The sequence below is a fragment of the Sciurus vulgaris genome, assembly GCF_902686455.1.
Source record: "Sciurus vulgaris genome assembly, chromosome: 12".
Classification (NCBI taxonomy): domain Eukaryota; kingdom Metazoa; phylum Chordata; class Mammalia; order Rodentia; family Sciuridae; genus Sciurus; species Sciurus vulgaris.
In genome coordinates, this window is record NC_136473.1 from 17828359 (window position 1) to 17852859 (window position 24501).

A 24501-nucleotide genomic window follows, 5' to 3' on the forward strand; every position below is an offset into this window, starting at 1 on the left:
TGCTGGAGATAGAATATTTAGAAATGTGCATGCTACATGTAGCAAGGCAGCTGCCTGTTCAATATCCACTCTCCATTTTAAATCTGCAAATTGATTTGAAATCATTAAACAAGAGGTGCTGATTTGAGATGACCAGGTGACAACTTACAACACTTATGATTTTCCTATAAAGCCTAGGCACAGAAACATGTAAACATCAGCATTTAACTATAGATCTTGTTCATTTTCATCTGGAAGCACTGCTGTGTGTTAGGAACCATGGAGAGCATTTTTATTTCAAAATAATCTGGGGTCACATTTTAAGTTAAAGCATCATAAGCATAAGGTTTGTTTCTTCATTTGCTATTAAATAAAATATTCTTAGAATATACCAACAGATTTTAAGTTTGCACATCAGACTCTTGAAGTATTACACAAGTATGGCAGGTATCTTTAAATAAAAAAGGTTATTACTTTTTCTTGTCAGGATAGATAAGACATTGCAAAAAAAATGTTAGCAATTCAGTATTGCATTGATAGATCAGTGGTTGTTATCTTTGTCTACATATGAGAATCACATGAGTAATTCTTTAAAAATACTGCTGCCTGGTGCCTCCCTAACTAGGTGAGTCAGTCTCTCAGGGTGGAGCCTTAGCATCTTTTTTCTTGGCAGGAAGGGGAGGAAAAGATGTGTACCTTTTACATTCCACGTAGATATTTTGATGTTCTGTGGCTTCTGCAGGACCATCTTCACTATATGGAGTTGTCTTTGCTCTGTTGGATGACAGAGAGTGTGCATTCATAAGTTTGCTCCACAGAAATACCTTAAATATCTCCCATATATCAGGCCTGCTCCCCAGCTCCTGCTGGGGAAATGCTTGATCAGGCGATCCTCCTGGCGTTTATATTTCTCAGTTTTGGCAAAACTTTTATTTGAGTCTTCTTAAAGTCTGACTATACTGCAAACAGGATCATCTCATTTCAATGACAGATTTAGACTGATTTAGTGGGTTTTTCAAATCAGTTCATAGTGCCTGATTTTTTTTTTTTTTTTTTTTTTTAACTTTTGGGTTTTGTTTCTTTTCAATCACATTCCATATTTGGATTTATTCACTCTTTTCAGCAGATCATACTCAACAGTGCTGTGTGGTCATTTAGCCAAGCAATATGCTGCTATCTATATTTAAAAACAAAACAAGCAGTATATCACTTTCATTTTTCTAATCCCCTAACTTCAAAGTTAAACAGAATTTGGGGGTAAAAAAGTTCAGCACTATGGAAGACACAGTAGCAAAGCAGGTAACGTCCATTGAGCCATGGGGATACAGTTTAAAGGTATCAGGAATGGACGATTTGAAATCATTCAGGACTTTTGACCTGTTCTGCTTCATAATAGTCACAGTCCCTTCTGCATCCTGATACCAGTCTCTTCTGTTGTCCCCAACAATTATCCAAAATATCGATATATAGAGCATGAACATCAGGGATGACATGCACATTCAACTAGGCCAGAGCCTCTTTGCTGACCTAAATAACACTTCATTCATGAGATAATGTGACCTGCAGTCGGAGAGAGAAATCTGTTCCTGAGCCGGGGGAGCCGGCATGGCACAGACTCTCCAGTGATCAGGGAATCATCTAAAATTAGACCAGGCAGAAAAATAGTGCAAAGCTTTGCAGGCCTGGTCTCAATTTCAAGAATATTTCTTTCTCGAGATGTGCGTGCAGTTTGTCACCTAGACAATCCCTGGTAATCCTTTAATGCGCATCTTTATTAGTGTCAAGCGTCCGGCTACCAAAACAAGTGTGCAGATTTATATCTTTAAGGTTGATTTTTTTTTTTTTTTTTTTTTTTAATTTTTTCTATTTACAACTTTGGGATTTCACTTTCTGTCAGAGAGGGTTTTCCTCTTTGGAGAGATGGTCATTCTATCTTGGAAATTTAGGGTAGCCATAGGCACGGCAAACGTTGCCCTTATCTGTCCTAGAAATCAGTGCCTGCCCTAGAAGTTAACGTACCGTATTGTGTGTGCAAGTGTTAGTGTTATTTGTGATGACTTGCTTTTTCAAAATGGGAGATTATCATCTCGTTCCCCTCAAGTTTCTTCTAGCACATCTGACAATAAATTCCTATAATACTGAAAGGAAATTCCCTGCCACGGTAATGATCTCAGGCTCTTTTGGAAAGAGATAGGTAGAAATCTATCCAATGCACAAGTCAGTTTACTACCCAGGGAACAATCTGATGTGTTGCTTAGCAGTTTCCTGGATCATTTGAATCATAAGGGACTTCAGTAGCGTTTTTTAAATATGTCTGTGTCCGAGTGGGAGAAAGGTAAGAATGTGGTTTTCCTCTTGGAACCAGCAGGGACAAACTTAACTTCAAAATACTAGGTTGGGGCTTTATGAATGGTTTTTCAACAACTATATGTGGAGCATCAGTGAACCAGACAGACTGCCCTTGCAGAGTGTATGATCGGGTAGGGGCAATTTAAAGAAAAAAAAAAAAAAAAAAGACACTTGGTTAGAAGGTGCCCTGGGCTGGGAGCTGGGACAGCAGGGACAGCAATTAATGGGGATTTGGTGGGGGGAGGGTTCCAATTCTCAATAGGATGTCAAAATGGGTTTTATCCAGAAGGAGATACAGGGGGAAAATTAGGAAGGAGATGGAGAGAGATACCACGTATTAACGGGGTGGCCACCCAGGCCGGGCAGGTGGGGTAATGCTGACAAAGCTGAGTGTGCCTGGCATGTTGGAGGAGGAGCCGCAAGACCAGTGTGGGGAGATGGAAGCAGCTAGAGCCCCAGGTGAAGCAGGGAGACAAGACCACATAAGACTTTGCAAAAATGGACCCTTACTCTCGTGATGTGGAAAGCCTTTGGAAATGATTGAGCAGAGCAATGACGGGATGGCTTCACTCAGTGTCTTGGCCTTCATCAAACATTTGGTTATCATTTATTTTTGTTTGGAAGTTTTGCATTTCCTCTGGAACCCCAGGTTTTCTTCCTTCATTTTCATGTCTCTGAAAATTGTAACAGTAGCAAACACTGGCAGTGTGAGGTGTGCCCACAGTCACACTGATTGCATTGCTTGGCCCCATGCCCCTCACAGGAGGTTTAAACAGTACATGTCGCCCATCATCTGCATTTTATTGATGCAGACACTGAGACAGCATAAATGACTTACCCAAGGACTTTGGGCCACACAAGTAGCTGTCAGTGTTCCAAAATCAGGCAGTTGCTCTTAAGTGTTCATCGCAGCGTCAACCACAGTGGTAAAACACATGCTGTCCCCACTGGAAGTCCTCTCCAGACTCTCTTGAGCACCACCTATTCCTTAGACCACCAGACGCTCCCAATCCCTTTCTTGGCTGGCTGGGATGTGATGTTAGCTGCATGCCAGTTGGGCTGTGTGGATCCGTGTGTGTATTAGGGATCAGGAGGGGATCGAGAAAACTAAGAGATACGTGTGCACGTGCCCAGGTAATGCTCCAGCTCCTCCCTCACCATTGAAGCTGCTGGGGTAGATGTTGCTGGGTTGAAGTGAAACAATCAGGGTAATGCTTTTCTTGGGTCTGCAGTAACTATCGTGTAGGATGATGGATACTCTTGCCTACACGTAGAAATTATGAAGAGAGTCTTGGGTTCGTGACTGACGTCACTCTCGATTCCCTCCACCATCACGTTATTAGTCATTTAATGTCACTCTACCCTTTTGATGGCTATTAGCGATGTCACCTCGTGAATTTGCTGGTGCATTTTGAAAGGAGAAACCAAAGCCTCTAATAGAAATGTTTGAGGTGAAATAAGTTCCAAGGAGGAAGCCATTAGAACCTCTTAGGAGAGTGCATGAACATTCGCATATTCGAAAGATTTTAAAATGGGATTTCTTTGAAGTCATTGTGTTTTATGAAAACAAACATTCTGATAGCCAGCAAAAGTATATTTTTGAGGTGCTAGTAAAATGAAAGTCCCCTGTTGAACTTTCTTACTGAATTTGGTGAGTAAAACTCACTTGCAAAGTTAACATCTGTAGCACATTTGCTATGTTTTGGAGGTGACTTTCTGTTTTCCAAGGAAAATGAAAATGCTTCTCGGTGTCTGTGTGGCATATATTCTACTTTTAAATCGAATTCTACACACAAAGCAAGGAGAATACAAGCTTCTCAGAAAAAAAAAAACAAAACAGAAACAGAAACAACCCACGCAGAGAAACCAAAATCTAAATATTGATTTAAATCGAATCATAGCTCTTTAGACAACACCACTTAGTACCCACTGCTTCCCAAGCAAGAAACTCCATGTTCTGGATTGTTGTAAAAGAAATAGAACATGCTTCCCTAGTGTGTTTCAGTGCCTGGAGTAGAAAGAACGTGGGGTAGAGTTAGATCAGGCAGGAATTTAAATCTCTCTCTTCCTATTTATTGGTTCTGTGACCTTGGACAAGTTATTTAACCTTCTGAATCCCAGCTTCCCATCTGTAAAATGAGAATAGTAATAGGTATTCACTGGGTAAGATTTGAGAATTAGAACAATAAATGTAAACCACCTGACCCCAGTAGTAAATATTTCCTTCACTTATTGCCAAGGCTCTTGGGGGATGTGGGGATGAAAACAGTGATTCTCACACACACACACACACACACACACACACACACACACACACACACACGTGCTGGAGTGGGAACCCAGGGCCTTGCACATGCTGGGCAAATGCTCTACCCCTGAGATACATCCCAGTCCATATAATGATCTCATAGGAAAAATTGTGAAGCATTGATGGGCAATTACCTGTTATTAGTTATTGTACATAATGTGGAGATAAAAACAGAATTGGATTTGGATTGGTTTCCCTCAGACCCCTGTTGACAACCTACTGTATGCCATGCTTCATTCCAGGTGCTGAGCATACAGTGGAGATCAAAATTGTAGCATCTGCCTTCATAATCCTTAGTTTTATAAGAAAACAGACATTGATTAATTACTCAAATTAATCAGATCAGTAAATGTCAAAGTACGACTATGTTTAGCACTATGAAAGTTAAGAAAATGATGTTATGAAACTGTTTAATAGGCAAATTTGTCATAGTTAGGGAAACCTAGAAAACCTTTCTAGAGAAATAAACAGTGGTAACAATTATTAATATTTCCATGGTGGGAGGGTGCTGTAACTCTCAATATATCATGGGGAGTTTTTGGACCTTATTTTAGCTTTGAAATTTCTTTTTTGAGATTCCTTAACTGATTTTAAGGATTACTATTTTGTAAGTGTTATCCTTCTGAGAGTCTTCCAAGAAAAATAAAATTTATTTTTAAGGAAGAAAATAGATCATATACTCTATATTGTTACCAGGTGGTTTCATTGGACACTTTTACAAAGCTAAGATGCATGGTGGCATCTTAGTGATCTTATTCATACGTCTTGAAATATTTTCCTATTTGATCTGAGGGCTTAGTTTATCTTTGCTCATCAGTTTCTTGCAATATATTAAAAAAGGCCAAAATAGGAAGAAAAGCAGAGAGTGGTGGAGTCATCAGGACAGGCAGTAATGAAGTAAAGTTCACTATTATCCTGGAGTTTTCTCATTGCATGAGCCACAGTTTTGAATCCTATCTCAAGAAGGCCTAAAAATCTGCAGATACTATCTTTTAACTTAATTTTTTAAAAGTTATGTTAAAGTTATTTTAGTTGAACACACTTGAGAATTCATAATTTTACTTTTTCCCCTGTGATAACAAGAAAACTGATAACATTTTTCAATTAGACATAGATTGATTAGGCAAGGCCAGGCTTGGGTTATGGCTCAGTGGTAGAGCACTTGCCTAGCATGTGTGAGGCCCTGGGTTTAGTCTCCCATACTGAGGGGGAAAAAAAGATAAATGTAAAAACCAGATAGAATCTCTGCAGAGTCTGATGATAATGGTAAAATCTATAGTATAACTGAAATATAAGACTGATTCTTAAGACGCAGAGATATCCTGGATGAATTTTTCCCAATGAAGGACTCAATCAATGAGTCAGCAATAGATTTCAAAGGACATAAAAGGAAACATAGATTTATTATCCAGTTAGTCGTTCAGTAGGAAATACTTCATCATACAACATTTTGCAACAAAAACCTGGATCGTTCTGTTTTTGCTAACAGTACATCATTTGGTATTCTTTCGTCTTTTAAGATGAATGAGTGTACACCAAAAATTTACTTTGCCTGGTTCACCAGGGGACAAATGTAGGTGTATATACAAAGGTGTTTGGCAGGAGTACCTGATATAGAAATGAAAAATAATCATTGAATTATTCTCAATGGTTTTACCACATCTAAAAATGAAAGTGGTCTGTAATTATTAAGCCAAGAAGATGGCTGCTCTCTTATCAGCAAAATGATGAACCATGAAAATGTTCAGTGATACTTCATTTGATGGTTCAACTGCAAGAAAGACCAGAAGTGATGATAAGGAAGGACCTGTTAGAGATGTCTTTGAAACCTGGAATCAGCTTTTGTAGTGTGGTTGTGTTCTAGCTTCATTCCAGACAGTTGATGAGCAGTTAATTGCCTTCAAGGGACCTTGGGCCTTTAGGTATCTATAGCTTTAAAGTAAGGAAAATTCGGAACAGACATTTAAATTTGCTGGTTAATTTTTTATCAATTTCCAATAACACTGTTTCCATTTTTTCTTCACTCTTATAAATTAATTTGCCTTTTTACAAAGAAAAGGAAAAGGGCCCATTGGCCCCACGTGGTAAATGGTGATAACCTTCTTCTGGAGGTCCGTTACTTCGTAGGCAGACTGTGAGAGAAGATAGAGGGAGAGGGAACAGCACACGCAGAGGCCCTCAGGTAAGAGAGAAAAGGACTCACTTGCATTCATCAAAGGCCCCTGTGGCTGGACTGCAGAGGCTGGAGCAGGAAGTGGACCTGCTTAATGAGGCATGGGATGTAGCAGGACCTAAGAGCAAGGAAGGCCAACAGAGTTTCAAGCAGAGCACAGGCATGGTCCTGTGTGGATTTCAGAGGAAAAGGATGACTTCATTTCAGGTGATATTTGAAGTATGTAAGATGACACGTAGGCACTTGTGCCTCCAAGAGAGGACCTCATGAGAAAGTTCTGGACTCGAAGTGTAAGGTGCTATCATTCACATTTAGTTCAGTTCAGGTCTTGAGTCAGTAAGATCCTGAACAATATGAAATCAACCAGGGAAGAGGATAAAGTGAAAGAAGATCCAAGGCCCAGTCTCTGGGACCACTAATATCTTGGGTCGCAAAGAAAAAAAATCAACTTGTAAAGGAGGAAGAGAAAGGAGGGCCAGTGGCATAGAAGAAAACCTGGAGTCCAGCAGGAGGGAAGACAGAGGAGGTATAAACATAACAGAAAAGGTCCAAAGTGTAGTTGCTCCTGGGAGGTCAAGTAAGAGGAAAACTTTAAAAATTATTGAGTTTAGAAACGTGGAGATAGTTGGCAATTGTAGTAAGAGATAATTCAGTAGTGATGAGTATAGACTGGATTGGAACTAGTTATCTATGAAATTGGAGGTGGGGTAATCAGGACAACATAGGTAATTATTTTTGAATAATTTGACTGTTGAAAGGAGGCAGAGAGAAAAGACACAGTAAACTGGGCATGGTAGCACATGCCTATAATCCCAGCTACTGGGGAAGCTGAGACAGGAGGACCATAAGTTCCGGCCAGCCTCAGCTGAGTGGCTAGATCCTGATATCAATTTTTTTAGAAAAGGAATATGGCTCAGTAGTAAAGTGCTTGCCTAGAATGCATGAGGCCCTGGGTTCAAACTGCTGCATCACAATCACATACATACACAACGATAATATCAAAGGCTCCAGTAATGTAACACCCTGTTCATTTAAATCTGGTTTTTATTAAGGTTAATTCTGCTTTAATTTAAATTGGTGTTCTCCCCTTTTAATTCATTTATTTTTAAGCTTTTTATTTTCACTTTAACATTGAGAAAATATTTCTACCTTTTTAAAAGACTTGAATGCTCATGATGTTTTTGAAGTGTTGAGAAGTTCCCTAGAATTCTGTCTGGCTTGCCTTGGGTAGCAAACCCTCGATGGGCAGGCAGCAGTTCCTATAATCAAGCTGAAGGGTGTGACGTTTTATTGGATCAGACATCCAGCATGTGCTACTCAGTTCATCCTCCTCAACAGCCCTATGAGGTTGGTTTGTTACCCCTGTCTTGCAGATGATGAAGCTGAGGTGCAGAGTAGAGTTCCCTGCAGTGGGCAGACATTTAGGAGGAGTCAGAACTGGGGTCCATACCCCAGAGAGCCAGGCTTCACAGTCCTGATAGGTCTTCAACTCAAGGGTAGCATCACAGTTAAAAAAAAAAAAAAATTATTGCCTTCAAGAGATTTTTCACATCAAAGCCCAGATGGTGGGGGGTGGGGGTAATTTTTTTATTTCTTGAAATACAGTTATGTCAGCTAATTACCAGTATGTGGTCTGAGAAATGTGTCTTTAGACAATTTTGGCATTGTGCAGACATTGGTGCCTTTTGATGCACTGAAGAGATGTAAACACGGGATGAGCGAGGCTGTTGGCCTAACAGGGTGTACTGTTCTACAGTACACTTTATTTTTGTAAGTAGAAGGTGTGTACTCAGATGAATAGTAAAAACACAAATCCGTAACATTTATTATCGAGTATTATATACTGCCTCTAATTCTACATGTTTTTATAGACAGGCATCTGCACACAGGGGTAATGCATGGTTCTGTCATGTTACTGTGCCAACATGTCACTAGGCAGCAGGAATTGCTCACTTCATAATCTTATTTGAGGCTGTGGGACCACCGTGACATGTGCTCTTGTCACTGGCCAGAACATCACTTGTGTGGCAGTCAGCTGCATGTTCATATGACCAGGCAGTACCGAGTGAATTCAAGATCAGTTCCTCTGCTTCCCGTTATTATTGCCTCATGGAACACTGCTCTAAATTGGAATTAGCCCTTCTGGAAAAAAAAAAAGAAAAAAGAAAAACAATAAAATGAGTTCCCAGAGGCTTTTGGAAACCTGGCAAGGTTCAAGATGTTGTTTCTGTTCCCCCACCACCCTGGTTGCTGTAATCTCAGTGTTTTACCAGAGACCCTAATGCAGGAAAAAAGCAGTTATGAAATCTTTCCCTAACTCACTGGTGAAGTCCTGAGTAAGTGGGGTCATGTTGGTAGAGTGCTTGGATGTATATAGAAGGAAAACCTTGAATGAGCTGAAGTCATGACCAGCATCATTATAATGCTAAGTTGATCCTGCTTTGAAATAGGAGTGTGGAGTTTGTGATGACGGCCATGGACTTGGAGATTGCCTCGCATGTTATATTGTTATGATTTCACAGTAGGGTCAGGCTGACCAGGAGCGGGTGTTCCTGACTTGCACATTTCCAAGCAAAACAGATCCAGTCCATGGAGGGTAAGCTAAGCCATGGTCCTCAGTCATTTCCCTTCAGGATCACAGCCCCTGTTTACTGTGTTTCCAGTCCGAGGACGGCACCGGTCTGAAGGTTTTGCATTTGTCTTTCCTAAGATTTTGCTCCTCTCAGCATCTCTCTGGTAGTAACTTGCATAACTTCTTTTAAGTTCATGTGATAGTCATTCATTTGCCTGGGGGGAAAGATTTAATGTCATCATATCAGAATCAAATCTTGATTCCTAACTTTTTAAAAATTATTTTTTTACAGACTGCATTTTGATGCATTGTACACAAATGGGGTACATCATTTCGTTTCTATAGTTGTACACGATGTAGATTCATACCATTCGTGTAATCATGCATGTACATAGGGTAAGGATGACTGTCTCAGTCCACCATTTTTTGATGCCTAATTTTTTACAATGCCACATTGTAATGAGTCCTTGGAAGGAGGTAGGTGTTTTTTTGCTGGTTGCCCACACCATGACCACGTGTAAACTCCTAGTGTGTATGCCTGCTTGTTGAGACTGGAGTACATCCCTGGCCTCTGAGAAGCTGCATCGCCCACACCCTGCTCTTTCTTACCCTCACACCTGAGCACAAGTGTTTCTGAGTGATGTTTCAGACTCTGAGCTCTGGGACAGACCAGTGCTTGTTCCCTCTGAACTGTGAAAAGAGGAGCCCCTGCCACACAGGCACAGAAGTGAACACCCACCTGTACAGAGTTTGCAAGTGACCCATTTGGGTGATAATCTTTTAGATGAATCCCCCCCCCATTACAAATCAGAGGTACATTAACTGGGGGTGGGAAGTAAATGACCCTGAAATATAATAAAATTCACTTTTAAATGTGGATAAAACAGTCTTATGTGATTATATCAAAATATTAATACGATGCTCATTATATTCAAATTGTGTGTAATTACATTGTACACGTAAGTTATACCCTTGTTTTCTACAAGGTGTACCACAAATATGTTATGAATTATATATTTTAAAAATTACATAGCCATGTATAATTAATATTAACATTTCCACATACTTATATTAATATGTCAAATCGTAGCAGTAATACTTGAATTATGAGGCATTTTTAAAATCTCTGTAGAGTTGGACTGCAGTTCTTAATAGTGGTGAGTCTCAACCTGTCCCTTAAACTTCGGTAAATTATCTCAAATCACAGTAGCATTTTCTTCTGGGAAGTTGTTATATTTGTTTTGATAGAGTTGGATCCCCCCCCCCCCATGATAGCTTGTTCTGGAATTTGATACATTTATTTAAAATGGAGGCCTGGCAGTAGCAGCAGGGGGCAAATGGAACATTCCAGTGCTCTTCAGGGCACCAATGGCTTTACAGCTGTTGGTGTAAATGCAAGTTTAATGAGTTACTAACTTGTTACAGTTACAAAAATAGCCAGACTTGCTGAGCCTTCTCCATACCAGGCATCCTGCCTTAACGCTGGCACCTTCCTTTCCATGGAATGGATTTTATGTTGAACTCAGCTGGGGTTCCGTGGTAGAGGTTATCACCACATCAGAATGGCCAAGAGCCTCCCACAGTACTGGTGTTGGTACCAACCACAGGAAAGAGGCCAGATCTTCCTGGATGCCACAGGATAGGGAGGTGGGAACTGGCTGGTGGCACTGGAACCTACAAGGGTGCTTCTGTGTCCTACACAGTGCTGTGACGCAAGGTGAGGATTTAAGTCAGAATTTCTTTATATTCATTGTTTTGGCTATTTTAAAATGATAAGGAAAATATTTTTACAATGTAATCCAATGTAAAAATAAATGAGAGAATATTCTGTGGTGGCCATGGTACTTGGAAGCTTGGGTTTGAAGAACTGTTTTTAGAGAAGCCATCTCTGGGCCCTGAGGGGCTGTAGTTGCTGTCAGAATCTTTCAATCTTGCAAGCGGCCAGCTCTGAACAGAGGCTGGGCATTCAGGAGTGTATGTGGACATTGTAACATTTGTCCAGTCTATTTTGTTGCTGTTTTGGTCAGTAAAATAACATAAATTTGAAACATTACTGAATTCAAAGTAGCATTATATCCTTTTGAAATGTTCTTAGTTATCTGATACCAAAAGTTCAACTATTATCTCAAAGGGGGCTAAAATTTTTAAATGTATTTTAAAAGGGCAGGGATTACTCTTCCAGGGAGTTTAAACAAAACAAAACAAAACAAAAAATATTGGAAAGTAGTTGGTGACTTTGGCTTCTCGCCTAGTTCTCCATTCTTGGAAAGCATGCCAGTTTATTCTAAAGTAAAATTTCATCATTGAAATGAATACCTCCCTTCTCTGAAATCTTAGTACTGCCTGAGAAGCCACAAGGAATTAGAGAAAAGGATTTCTAGCCAATGCCTGATTGCTGTTCTTTGGTTTCCCCAATTAATATTCAGTGTGAAATAAATTACCCGCTACTCTTTGAAACATGCTGAAAGATGCTCTGCAGTCCCTGTGGTCACCGTGAGGACTGGTATTCTTGGCAGTGCTAGTGTGAGCAGATACAAAGCATGTGGTCCAAAAACACATCAATTGCAGTGGAGAGAGCAGTGGTGTTCTGAATGCCACCGAAGGTATAAATCATGTATGCAAATCTGAATGATCACGTGGTCACCCTTCGAATTGAACCTCTGCCCAGGAAACCATTTCCTCAGTAAAGAGTCACTAGTGTGGCCTAACCCTAGAAACTATGGGTTATTCTCATGTTCACATAACTTAAAGCAAATGAGTTGGGTCCTTCCGTACAAATTAGGCCAAAGTTTAAGTCCACCTGTTTGAATTTGGGAATGTGTTTTCTCATAGAACCAGTAGTGGACATAGGGTTCTAGTTGGGCTACCAAAAAACCAAGGCCCCATTGATTCACGATGGAGCTGTGAGAGATGTTCTTGCCAATATTCTCTTTTTTTATTGTTACAATGGGAAAATGTCCCTCTGTCCTACTCTTCTTGGCCCTAAAATGAATGATCTTGCCCCTAGCCAAAGGGGCTTCGATGGACTGCTGCTTCCCTTGCTGTTTGGTAAACACGTGATCTGCCCTGTGGTCCCTTCATTTGTACGGGTGTTCAGAAGGCACACTTGTTATTTCATCTACTCAGTAGAGAGAAAAAGGGCATCACCTACCCCTATCCATTCTTCTAGCCTTCCTCCAATCTCACCCTCATAGAAAAAAGAAAATGAAGGTCATTGGGAGAATTTTCCAATAAAAAGGTTACATTCTACTATCCAACACCTTATTAAGGATTAAAAATTCACTAAGGGTGTGGAGTAGACCAGAGCATACATCTACGTGAGCTACAGTAAGGAAAGTTTTTGAGAGATGGTAATCCGACCCTCGGAACCAGGATGTTAGCATATGTGTTACTTAAAGACCCAGGTAAGAAACTCAGTAGAAGACCCCCGGGTGAATTAAGTGGATTAATGCTGTGAACATAAGTATGGAGTCACATGGCCAGTATCTAAAGAGTGAATATATGTTCTTTCTCCTTTGGTTCTGTATGATTTTGCACTCACCAGAGATTTGTCTTTGGGGGGGATAATGTACTTATCAGAAAAGTAGCAAAATAAGTGACATCATCAAGGATGAAATGGGGATGAACTGCTGTAAGGACTTTTAAAAGTGAAGAGTGATGTTCATGAAGGACCCAGGTAGGGAGGCACTATAAAATGATGATCAGAAACTTTCTAGTCAAGACAAAATTACCAGTCCTGGGGGAAAATCTCAATTAACCAACATCTTTAACTTACTGCTAATCTTAATATCTCAGACTGAGCAAAATAAAAAACTTTCCTGGTTTTTATTACAACTTTTTTAAAATGGTGCACCAGCAGACTTAGTTTGAAAGAAAACGCTGTTTAAGACCATGAGTTCTAAAATAATCTTGAATTAAGGGAAAACCAGGGTACCTTGTTTAAAAAAATAAAGGAGATGGGGGTGGCAGAGTGTTGGCAGACCTGAAGAAGCAGTTAGGAGTTTTTGTAAAATGAAATATTAATTCCTCAATGGAGGAAGCTTACTAATGACATTGACCTGGTAGACAGGATGCCAAGCTTTGAAGAAGACAGACTTTATGCCTGATGAGGCAGGGTATTGGAGGGTAAGGAGAGGGCTGTGTGGGGCCTTTATCTTAGACTCCTAAGTGACGGGAGCCCAATTTCAGCAACAAGCAAAACGGGACAGACTTTCTTGGAATAGTGACAAGAAAAGGCAGATGCATTGTGGGGGTACATTAGCATGGCAAGAACGTGGGCATGATATATTATACAGCAAGAGCTAGCTAAATGTGGCCTGAGGGCTTTAAATGTGCACTGCTTGCTTTAATATCTGTGGACAAATCTAGATCCACGGCTACTTGTCAATGCTCGGAGGTTTTTGAGGTGAGAGCCTTATAAAAATGCTTTACAACTGGGAATTAAGTTAAGGTACTGATTGATAAGAAGTTCGAGTTAGTGTAACACACAGCAGCAAACATTCACCTATAAAGGAACACTGGCTATAGCTGAATTGGGTATCCAGCCTCTCTTTTGGTACACACTAAAAGGATGTGGATTCATTAAATAGACATTTATAGTAAAAGAAGCGTTGCTCGGATCTGTGGACTTGCCTCTGTGTTCAGCTTCATAAGCTTGAGGAAAATGTAAATTACCTAGTTTGAGCTCCACAAATCAAGGCGTTGGTAGTCAACAGTGGAATTTCAGGCCTTGAGGGACTGACTGTAGGAAAACTTGCCTTCCGGATCTTAACCTGGTTATGGATAGTATGTAGCTTTACAAAAAGACAGGTTATAGCAAACTAGAAAGACTGTGAAAGTATTGGAACTTGTAGCTAAGATCTGGCTTTGAATCCTTTTCTGTCATTTACTGCTCTGTAACCTTAGGCTAGTCACTTTATTTTTCAGGCCTCAATTTCCTTACCTATAAAATGGCAATTTCCCTAGTCTTTTGCAGTTTGAAAAACTATTAACTTCGAGACGAGTTAACATCTCCTTGGTGATTGTGGCTCATACCATGCCTAGGGTTATCATTACAAACATCAGATTTTCAGCATACAGAACGGTTGTAGGAACAGGAGGATTAGACTGGGAGAATCGTGTGCTAACACCAGAACACACTCCAACTAAAGGCTGCTCACCTGTGCATTTTGTTTTGATAATTAAAGTTTTGTAATGAGTACTATTGCTAATATTTTCTTCTTTCTTAAAGCCAAGTTCAGGTGACCTAAGAAAATGCTACACTAGAAAAAATTCTCCGATAATCCCACGTGGGCCAGTTCTGATCAGTCCACAGCTTTAGGGGGGTAAGACTTTTTATACGTAGATACTTGACACAGTGTGAGCAAAATCTCAAAAGTAATTGAGTCAACTTGTTGGCATAGAGAGCTTGCATCTTCTAAACATGCAGTCTTAAATATGCAGTCTTCGGTCTTCTGGAAAATGTTGTAAGTCCTCTGAGCCTTATAAAAATACCTATTAGTTTTATCAGTAAAATTTAAAGTTGAAAGTGGAGAGTAATTAGATTCAAAGTTAGCTATTTATTGTTAAGTGTATTCAACATTCCAGTGCTCTGTAAGTGAGATATATTGAAGTACATGGGTAAGCCTCTTGACAGATGAATTATGAACAGTTCATCCATAATCATAACCATATGATACACATAAACATAAAATTAATTTCACTTTTATGGACTCCAGTCCCACAGCTCTAGAAATTGTTATGTGAGTAAAAGAAAAATATGTAGAATGAAGATAGTCATCTGATTTTCAAACTGCTACGTCAGGATTTACACCGACAGTAATACCTATGAAAGCATATCATGAGTTTTGCAACGAAAGCCCCAAGTGATCCTTCAGCAAAGCATACCAAGGGAAAATGACAACAGAAGTGAGAATAGGGTAGTGTCCCATGGAGGCAGCCTGGAGCAGGCCATTTCCTACAGGGTTCAAGGTCATTCCTGCTTCCTATACTTGGCACTTCATCCATTTTAAGGTTTGATACTTTCCAGTAGAGGGCAGTCCCACAGTCTAACAGATACAGATAAGTCAGCCTTTTCAAGACACTGAACCTAAATTTTTTTCTCTTAATCTCCTCTTCTAGTTCCTGTGTGACGGGCACCCTTCCTGGTATTACCCTCCAGGGAGAGTGTGGGGAGATAGATGCAAGGGGAAATGGATTTCAGCAACCTTTCTCTTGCGGGTGCTACAAATTTCACCTTTGAGAAACTTAGGCTTTGCTCAGAGAAAATAATTACAGAGGGAATGAATTCACTGCTTTCCCAGGGTGTAATGAGCTCTTCCTGTAATAAAGGTGCCCAGAGAAAATAGCACAGTCCCAAGTGTGGAAGGAGAGAGTCTCTAAATGCGTTCCCTGTCCTCACTTTACTTCTTGACCCATTTCTGGAGTCACTGGTTTCATAGATCTACAACTTTCTTCACCTCCAAAATCCTCCCTTGTCTTAAAATCTACCCATACCTCCACCCCTCCCGTAAACTGCTCAGAAAGCCTAGTTAAAGATGGTGGGCACTGGGTGTCACATAAACCCATTAAAAGCTTGGTGGATGAATGAACACTTATGTCAGGTAACAGAAGTGTGGGTGGTCCTCTCCCTTCATGGACTGCTCCCAGAAAACACACACGAAGTACAGGGCAGCAGTTCTGTGTTATCTTACCGATTATGTATTCTGGGCCTATGCACGGAAAGACCATAAACCTTCGGAGCTTGCCAGTTATCCCAGAGTGATGATACTTCGGGTGTGCCCATTTCTTTCATCTGGAAAATTATGCTACTCCCATCTTTAGTATAAAGGTGGTGTAATTGAAGAATTAAGTAAGCAAATGCTTGGACCCTAAGAGCTTTGTTTTCAATTGGTGAGATCACTTGAGCAGACATCATTCTGCTTTCAACTCTCATTTGTATTCCATGCGTACCCTGGGGGTGGGCAGCATGTGTCCTGCATGTACTGAATGTGGAAAACTACCCTTTCTCCTCTATTTACCTCCTCACCCTTTTGGTACTTCTTTAAAAAAATTTTTTTAAGTTGTAGTTGGACACAATACCTTTGTTTTATTTATTTATTTTATGTGGTGCTGAGGGTCGAACCCCGTGCTTCACAGGCATTAGGCAAGTGCTCTACCACTGAGCTACAGCCCCAGTTCCCTTTTTTATACTTTTAAGGGTAATTTTTACATTTAGTGGCCTAAAAGTAAAAACAAAAACTTTTTTCCCCCCAGTACTGGGAATGGATGCTCTATCACTGAGCTATAGCCCCAATCCCTTTTATTTTGTATTTTGAGACAGGGTCTCACTAAATTGCTGAGACTGGCCACAAACTTGTAATCCTCCTGCCTCAGCATCCCAAATGGTTGGGATTACAGGTATACGCCACACATCTGGCTCAAAAACATTCTTACAGTTGTCTACAGTGCCTGGGGAAGGGCATCTCAAAAATATGTAAGTTTATGTAGCACCCATGTAGCATAACTTCCTATCACTTAAATTACTTCTTACTCCAAAATCACTTTATATTCCTTTTGTAGATCTTGGTTTTAGAAAATGCCCAGCTTTTAGGTTGAAGTACAACCATCAACTCAATAAAAATGTGGGGGAAATGCAGATGGCCCATTTTTGGATCAATGAAATTGAGCAGTTCAAAATAGGTTGTCACTCAGCCTTTCCTCCTGGGTCAGCTTTTGCTGTCACCAGGCAGTATCCTTGTATGTGATCAGAATCGCCACAATTCAATACAAACAGCAACAGCATTTAGTAATCAAAAAAAAGGGGGGGGGGGAGGGAGGGAAGGAAGAACGGAGGGAGGGAGGAAGGGAAAGGAAAGAAAGGAAGGATAGATTGATTACTTTGGGATTCGTTAGTTCCTAACCATTTGTTTTACTCTTAGCACCAAGAAAAAGAAGAAAAGAATCTGTCTGAACCATTATGGTTATAAACTACCATGAATTGCTCTCCAGTCTGTAAATGTTTTAGTCATATTTACAAAAGTTAGAGGGAAAAGAGCTTCGCCTTCACAGATTCTGGTTCAAATGCTCATTTTGCTAATGATGTCACCTTGAGTCTGTCTCAGTTTCTTCATCTAAAACTAGAGATAACAGAGGCTCATTGTGGAAATTAAACGGGGTCCTTTGTGAAAGGTTCAAATAGGAATCCCATTAATTTAGTTCCTTTGGCTTTTTCTGCCTTTGTTTGAATAAACTGTATTTTTACAAGTCTTTTAACATCATTAATAGATAAGTTCTTAGTGCCCAATTCCTGGCCTGTCTTAGTTGCTCACTAAATGCTCCTAGAATGAGCAGGTGGTTACCTGTATTTAGTGGGATGTGGCCCTTATTATTTCCTCCATTAGACAAGAGACATAGACTTTACAGTTTACCCAGGGTTACTCAGAAAATGAATTCCCTGGCTCCATGCACATCTAGAAATGTAAATTACTGACTTTGTAAATTTCAGGCAGAGCCACTATTTGACATGAAAGTTTCTCTACGTATTAACCACTATCTTCATCTCTGTCAAACATTCATTCTGTGAGAATATAATTTGTGCATGGCACCGACTCAGCTATCGAAGGGCCTTCTCATCGTATATTATGGAGGGTACCTCATCTAGGTGTTTAATTTAAAATTTATGTGATAAGCTACTGTTCTGGAGGCAGAGGAAGATAGTGAACAGCCTTTGCTGGGACAGTCTTTAATTTGAACTGAAGTCCTAATATTCACTTAATGAAAAGAAAATTGTATGAACTGTGAGCTGGTCCATGTCTGTTGTCATTAGGATTCAGTTTAGCTGGCTGCCAGTTTTCAGGGACGGGCAAAACCCGTTGGGTATGGCATGAAACTTGTTTTCAGTTTCTGAGTTGGCTTGGTGAGACCAAATAGTTTTTCTATATAAAATATATTAAATTAATATATTAATTAACATTAACATTAAATTAATATATTGGTTAAATATATTAACATGTTGATCTATATTTTAAAACATATTTTTCAAAATGTTTTTCTTTGAAAACAATAGGTGTTTGTTGAGCTTCTAAAATGTTGCTTTAGCATCCACTTCACGGAAATCAAATTTTCACAAAATAAAATTATTCTGTCAACTGAAATGTGCTTATTTTTGGAGAAGGGCAACACCTAGCTTGTAATAAATTCTTTAATAAAGAGAAGAATTACTTATTTACCTTAAGGGAAAAAAAAAAAAGAGGAAACATTCCCTGCTTAGTGACAATTCTTGTCAGTTGCATCAGCTAGAAAGTAAGATGCTTTGAAGAAGCTAACTTTTAGAAAGTCATTTCCTACTTATTAGGTTGGCAATGAGACCAGCATGGGACAGGGAGATCTCAAGGGGAGTGTCTGAATCTGTGTCCTAATCAGGATCAACTAGCATTCACGTTCATTATTTGGGTTTACATCTAAGTCACGCACAGAGCAATGCAAGTTTGAAAAACCGGCTCAGGAATGCAAGGAAGAACATCCTCCTCCCTTTTAGAATTTTTCCCTAGGAAAGTGGAAATTCTTTAGGAACCTGCCTCACTGTCGGGTGCTGCGGGTTCCAGTACCAGCAAAACCTGGAAGTGCTGAGTTTGGGGTGGAGAATTCATTAAACTGACGTGTTGGAACCTCAGTAACAATTCTTCTGGAGGATTCAGTTAGAAACAGATGAAAATATGGACAAGAAGATTTTGATTGATTTTTGTTTTTTCTTCCGATGTACTTGACACATTTTCTCACCCACTCTGGTAAATAAGTATCTCTAGAGAATTTCTAGTGTGTCTCACCTCGGAGTCCTTAATGCCCTTTTTAAGAAGAAAAGACTTTCAGGCACGTTAGTCATTTATTCATGAACTCCCCCTGCACTCTAATTTCCATGATATTGGAATTTCTTGTATACATTTTGAACTTACAGACAATAAAATAAGCTTTATTCTTGGGCTTGAAACGTAGTTTTCTTTCCCTGGAGAGAATTTCAGATTTCTTTGTAATTTTGGCCAGTTGACACAGAATGGTCAATATTCCAATGGATGGGACCAGGGCTGTGTAGGTGGAGACCACCTTGCTTCTGGTTGGATCAGGATTCTTTGGAGGGGAAGATGAAGGAAGGTAATGTATGCTGTCCTGCCCTCCTGTGTCCCCACTCTTCCTTTTCTCCCCCAAGTGCTCTCAGAATTCAGAACTGTCATGATGCCAGGAACACAGATAGAAATGATGTCCTGCTTCTAGCTCCTCCCAACAAAGGACCTTAAAGAAAATCTGCTCAATTGTAGCCAGTGGGTAAACTCTTCTTTGTTACAATAATGATAGGGATGGGCCCCACCACCTGGTCCAGGCAGTGGTATCCCTCTTCAAGCCATATTCCCTGTAATTTCTCTGTATTTCCAGATCACTCAGAAAAAGCATTGTTATGGGCCTGAGGATATAGCTCTGTGGTAGATTACGTGCCAATTATGTGTGAGGCCCTGCACCCCAAAGCGGGTGGTGGTGAACTCTGATGGCTGACTGGGAAAGCATCGTGCTACGTTTGCCTCCAGCGTTGAACCTTGGTAGTGTAGAAGACAGGGCTCCAGTTTTCACTTAACTGTGAGTAGCTGAGTCTGTAAATCACCCTCCCTGGCTCTCGATTCTCTCATCTGCTAAATGAAGGGATTGCTTAGATGAGCTCTTAGATCTCTTCCAGTTAAAAAAAAAAAAAAAAAAAAAAAAGCTATGATTTTTCTCATTTTAAATCTCCAGAGACAGTATTTCACATTTCCAAGTTCAAGCTAAATACCAAGTTCCCTCAACTCGTAGCATAAAGCACTTGGTGTGCATAGGTCCATGGCTTATGGCTTGTTCATCTCATCCACAGGGAATAAATTCATTGACTTTAAGATACTCATAGGTGGAGAGAGAGCCAGAACTCCAGGCAGATTCATCAGAGCCTTGTTGCCCTTGAAATAGCTCAGGTTGAACATCTTCTCTGCACGTAATAACTAGCTGTTATGAAACAACTAGTGTCTTGATATTATTTAGAATGGAATGATGATTTTCACTTTTTATTAGTATCTCCAAGCTGAATAAATAAATACCAGATGAAGAATTCCACTTACACAAGAAACATATTTCCACTCTCCCTTCATAGAAGAGTCAGCCATGAAGATGAATCTTAACCCCAGGTCTGATCCCAGTACGCTCTGTTTCCTTTGGCTGTGATTTTTATTCTCTCCCGACTGGCAGTGAGGTCAGGGGTCATAATGACCCTCTGTTCATATCTTGGAATCGGTTGACAGCTGACACCTCTGCTGGGAAAGTAAAAACGAACTGGCAGAAGGACTGTTATCATTTTGACAGATGCCCATTATGGGGGGCTATGCCAACTGGCAGATTCCTAATAATAGGAAACAAATAGGTATTTTGGCTTCTTGAACCTGCTCTGTGACTGGCTTTTAGGAAGGAACCCTTCAGAGTAAATACACTTGAATTTAAATACCAGAGAGGTCAAGCCAGTGAAGATTGGCTGTAAGGGTAGTTTGGTGCCCATAGTATGTATTTCTTGCTGTCACTGGACATGAGTTGACAAGGCACCAAAGTGCCAACCTGCAGCTGGTGGAGTGAGTGGGGTTTTGAGTGAAAACTTTTCCTGAGGTGCTGTCCTGACTTCTCTCTAAAACCTGAGCTTGGTCCTTTGCTTTTCCCCGTTTTCTTTCCATGTTCCAGAGTCACCTTTTCTGCCAGGGGTGAGAAATGCAGCTGTCTTCTGGCCCTGATAGCAGAGGTTAGTGGTTCAGGGCTGGTCTTCTGGAGTCCCAGTGGCTTGAGTTGGAAGCTTTGTTCCTCCACCTACTGGGAACATCTGTTTACCTCAGACTGTCCTCCTCGAGGAGGGGGCAGGATGCCTCCTCACCTCGCACAAGGGACTGTTATGTCCAGTCTGCCTGGAGAAGTCTTGGAAACGGGCTGTCTGTGGGGACCACACCTTCACTCTGTGTTTCCTGTTGCTGATCTCAACAACCACAATATGGACTGTCTTTGATATCATTTACCATTCCCTGGAGCCAGGGGGCTGGACCCCATGATGGGTGTTTGGAGCGGTACGAGCCCACTGTGACCACCTAGGCCGTGCAGGTTGTCAGTGGTCTGAGGGAATCACTTTTGAGCAAAGAAAAGACACTGCCATTTAAATAATGTTTCCCTTCAGAAGATGGAGAAATCCCAAAGCATCTGATTTCTTGTTCTCAAGTTGGTTAAAACTGAAAGAAGTAAAATTATCTAACTCCACAAGTTACACAAGCAACAACTTTGTTGATAGTATGTGCCAGAAACAGACACGAGTCCAGGCTTAGTTCTTCTACTTCAGGTCTTGTCGGATAGAGGACATGGACCCACAATGGCCTCTGACACTCCTTCTCTTACAAACACACATATACATTTATATGTAAATATATATCTGGATATATGTAAGTATGTACTAAGAATTGAACCCGGGGACGTTTTACCACTGCAGTCCTTTTTAATTTTTATTTTGAGACAGGGTCTCATTAGATTGCTTAGGGCCTTACTAAGTCGCTGAGGCTAACTTTGAACTTGTGATCCTCCTGCCTCAGTCTCTCGAGTCCCTGGGATTATAGGCATGCACCACTGCACCCAGTTGATGGACTGTATTTTTTTAATAAACTTGGATTAGAAATGAACTCTATTCTAGAAATGAATGATCAAGAACGCACCTGCCCAGAGTTGTGATGTGCAAAATGCTGCATTTGAAGTAGGAGAAGCTTTGGGGCTTTGAGTAGGTAGAATTGAATGTAATATGGAAAGACTAAAGCTGGCAAGAGCATGGAACTGATTTTGCCTTAAAAAAAAAAATGACTACTATGTTAATAGAGTCAGGAGTTGGGCTGGGAGAGAAAGACACGCCCTTGAATTTGCAGTGATATAATCTGCAAGCAGTCATTTCTGCTTTTAAATGGAAAATAAATATATTGCTTAGAGGTAGTTAATTTGCTATTCGTGTAGAAATCTCAGACTATCTGATAATTAGCAATAATTTCCTGGGAAAGATAATCCAGAAAACACCCTTAGTACTGTTTTCTAAATTCTGACAATAGAAGGTAGAAATCAGGGTCTAGAGAATACAGCCCTCTTCAACAAGAAGATCATTATCCTCTGATGCTAAGGTCATCGGTATATATGCTTTTAAATAAACCCAGTGATCCCCTTAATATCATTATGGAAATGCAAACTCTAGCACATTAAAGGAATCCTTTTGGGATGTGTTGCTATTTCTGTATTTTTGCAAAGGTTTTGTCTTTTGAAAATTTCTACAAGTAATACCCTGTGGCCTTATTATAGTTAATAATACAGTGATCTTCTAAGTATTTAAATTTACCTTTATTGGGTTTTTTTTTTTTTTTTTGCATTCCTATAAAATTTTGAGTATGTTGCTTAGATTTTATATTTACTTACAGTGTTGTTCTTCCCCCTAAGTTAATGAAAAAAACAAGTATAATCTAAAGGTTTATGTGAAACCATCATTGACAACATTAAACACATTAAAATTCATTTTCCAGTTTATTATAGACAGGAAAACTGGATCCAAAGAAATAAAGAGCATTGACCAACACCACATAATTTCTTAGTGACTGACCTAGTTCTGGAAACCAGATCTTATAATCTGTGATTTGCCGTTCACTATAATCCTGACCATTGAAAAAAAGAATAGAAGTTTAGAAATGTGGATCAGTGTCTTAGAACCCCATGAATTAAGGGTCCAAGATGTTGTCAACTGACAAATTGTTATTTGAAAATAAAAAGAGTAGCGAATACTAATGTTTATGAAGCTCTCAAACACTTTTGTGTATGCTAATTTGTTTATGCATCATAACAATCTGTTATTGGTACTGTTATTTTCCTTAGTTCACATATAGTCATCAAGGTGCACCGTTTACATAAATCACTGCAGTCTTGCGTGGGGGTGTTGCCGAATTGGGATTCCAAAGCTCAGACTCTTACCTCTGCTCTCCTCGTTTGGGATCTGGTCATTGGGAGCTTTCTTTCCCTATCTCTGTATCTTCCTTGTGTCCAAAGCAGGTTTTGTAATTTCTTATTAACTTTATGGTGGGTAAGATGGAAATCCTGTACTGTGCACCACTGAAGTTTCATTTGAATTCTGATTGTTCCATTTCCAGAAGTGCACGGGGTACACAACTGTCCTGAATTAATCTAGACATTCAGAACAAAGGCACATTGGTATTGCCATCTGGGACAACCTTGTAGCTGTAGGGCAGTTCAACTGAGGAGGAGAAGCACCTACACGGTTGAACAGATGATTGAGACTCTCTTGGCATTTACAGCAATAGCAATGGTATTTTTTTCTTCTCCCTCTCCATTGAGGCTCTGTTTTGACTTTGGGACAAGATTCTCAAGTGAACAGCGTCGTCTGTATCTGCTTCCAGTGTCAGAGGGTGTGTGAGTCCTGCACTCCCTACCCGGACCCAAAGGGTATGGGTATTAGGCTCCCACATCATTATGCAAAATAAAATAGCATCATTGAGAGAGGTGGGACTGAACAGTCCAACATATTTGATAACATTGAAAGAGCTTTTTTCCTCTTCTACAATTAATCCATGTCTCCATTTGCATTTGTAAAAAAACTCCTGACAGGACCAACAACACAACAAGAGAAATGCACAGCCTGAGCAATAAATCTCTCGAGGCATTCAGCAAGTGCCACAGGGCTCATTAATCTTGATTATTTCCCGTAATAGATAACTTCACAAATCAGCTATTATTCCTAATCACGCACATAAAGATAACGGATGGGTAATAGCTTCCTGCATGGTTAAACCAAAATAAAATTTCGCTTAAAAATATGTTTCTACAAACTCCAGGGAAAGGTGTCTTTTGCTCTCTTAAAGGGGCAGAAGAAGATGGGGGAGCAACCGTGGAAGGAGAAATTGATCCTCAGGGATTGGGTTTTAAGAAAGGACTCGGTGTGTTTCACTGGCCTGAGTGTCACCGTGTCACTGTTAGGTAGGTTTGAGACAAACAGAACTGTGTATTTCCAGTCTCTGGAGAGTGTTTAGAATATCCAAGAACAATAGAAAGTGCTGTGGTATC

General features: G+C 40.1%; 1 protein-coding gene across 24 annotated transcripts in view; it reads left to right on the top strand.

The window, feature by feature from the left end:
- CELF2 (CUGBP Elav-like family member 2) overlaps positions 1-24501 on the top strand; it is a 495873-nt gene that overhangs the window by 239364 nt on the left and 232008 nt on the right. The gene's annotated exons all lie outside the window — the stretch shown is intronic.